Below are 1,514 nucleotides of genomic sequence, written 5' to 3'. Positions count from 1 at the left end.
GAAGTGATAACAGGCACCAAGCAAGTCAGCAGAACACATTACTTAGCCCTCAAGGCTTTGAAAATAATTTTCTGTTCTCTGAGACAATTTACACAATAGCCCTGCCCTCCAGACTCTAGGTATTGGCCACAGTCTCTGGATTCTGAGTGGAGGCCCCTCGGCCCTGGGCTTCAGCTCTGCCTTCCAGGCCCCACTGGGACAGCAACTCTGCTCCCTTGGCTTTAGGCTCACCAGTCTCCTACTGCATCAGAGTGACAACTCCATGCTTAGAAACACCAGAGGCTATAGCTCCACCCTTTGAAACCCCCAAGGTCATGGCCATACCTTTTGAGACTGAGGCAGCTCAGCTTCTTGTGTCTCTTGTCTCTTCAGCTTGTTTTCTGGTTTCTTGGCCTTTCGGCTCCTCGGGCCTCACGCCCACATCTGCCCTGCTGGGGCAAGTGTTCCAAAGCTCTGTAGCTCCACCAATAAATGCCCAGAGGCACCCAATTCGCCAGAAGCCTCCTGCACACAGGCGCTCAGCTCTCTCGCTCCGTGGGTCGGCAAGCCTAGCTCCACCGATACGTGCCCTGAGGCACCCCATTCCGCCAGGAAGCCTCCTGCTGACAGGCGCTCAGCTTTCTCGTTCCATGGGTCGGCTCCAGCGCTGTCTCATGCTAGTCTCCTGGTTCTGCTGCTATTTGTTCTCTGCCACTGCCGTTTCTCTGCTGCTGCAGGTTCTGTGCTGCTGCTGGTCCTGTGCTGCTGCTGGTCCTCTGCTGCTGCTGGTCCTCTGTCACTGCCACACCTCTAACCATTCACAGTTTTAAAACTGCTTCTACATTTTAGGTATCTGTTAGAGCAGCACCCCACTCTCTCAGTACCAAATTCTGTCTTAGTTATCTAGTGCTACTAAAACAGAAATACCACAAGTGGCTGCTTTTAACAAAGAGAAGTTTATTTCTTCACAGTAAAATAGGCTAAAAGTCCAAATTCAGGGCATCAGCTCCAGGGGAAGACTTTCTCTCTCTGTCGGCCTTCTTCTCATCAGTGTTCCCCGGACTAGGAGCTTCTCTGCACAGGGACCCCGGTCCAAAAGACACGCTCTGCTCCTGGCACTGCTTTCTTGATGGTATGAGGCCCCCCTGTCTCACTGCTCACTTCTGTCTGTTGTATTTCAAGACATTGCCTCAAGATACAATCCAACCTTGTAGACTGAGTCCTGCCTTACTAATACAACTGCCGCCCATCCTCCCTCATTAACAACATAGAGGCAGGATTTACACCGTATAGAAAAACCACACAATACCAGGAATCATGGCCCGGCCAAATTGATACACACATTTTTGGGGGGACATAATTCAATCCATGACATTCCATCCTTTGCCCCCGAAAAAATCACATCCTTAAAACATGGATAACATATTCACTCCATCATATCATAGCAAAAGTCTTAACTCCAAGTCCAAAATCCAAAAATTCCTCTTCATCTGTGAAATCTAGAATACAAGTTATCTGCTTCCAAAGGTACAGTG

This window comes from Trichechus manatus, unplaced genomic scaffold (assembly GCF_000243295.1).
Source record: "Trichechus manatus latirostris isolate Lorelei unplaced genomic scaffold, TriManLat1.0 scaffold00067, whole genome shotgun sequence".
In the NCBI taxonomy this organism is placed as follows: Eukaryota; Metazoa; Chordata; class Mammalia; order Sirenia; family Trichechidae; genus Trichechus; species Trichechus manatus.
The sequence above is the reverse complement of the archived record's forward strand: the minus strand, read 5'-3'. Positions refer to the sequence as shown.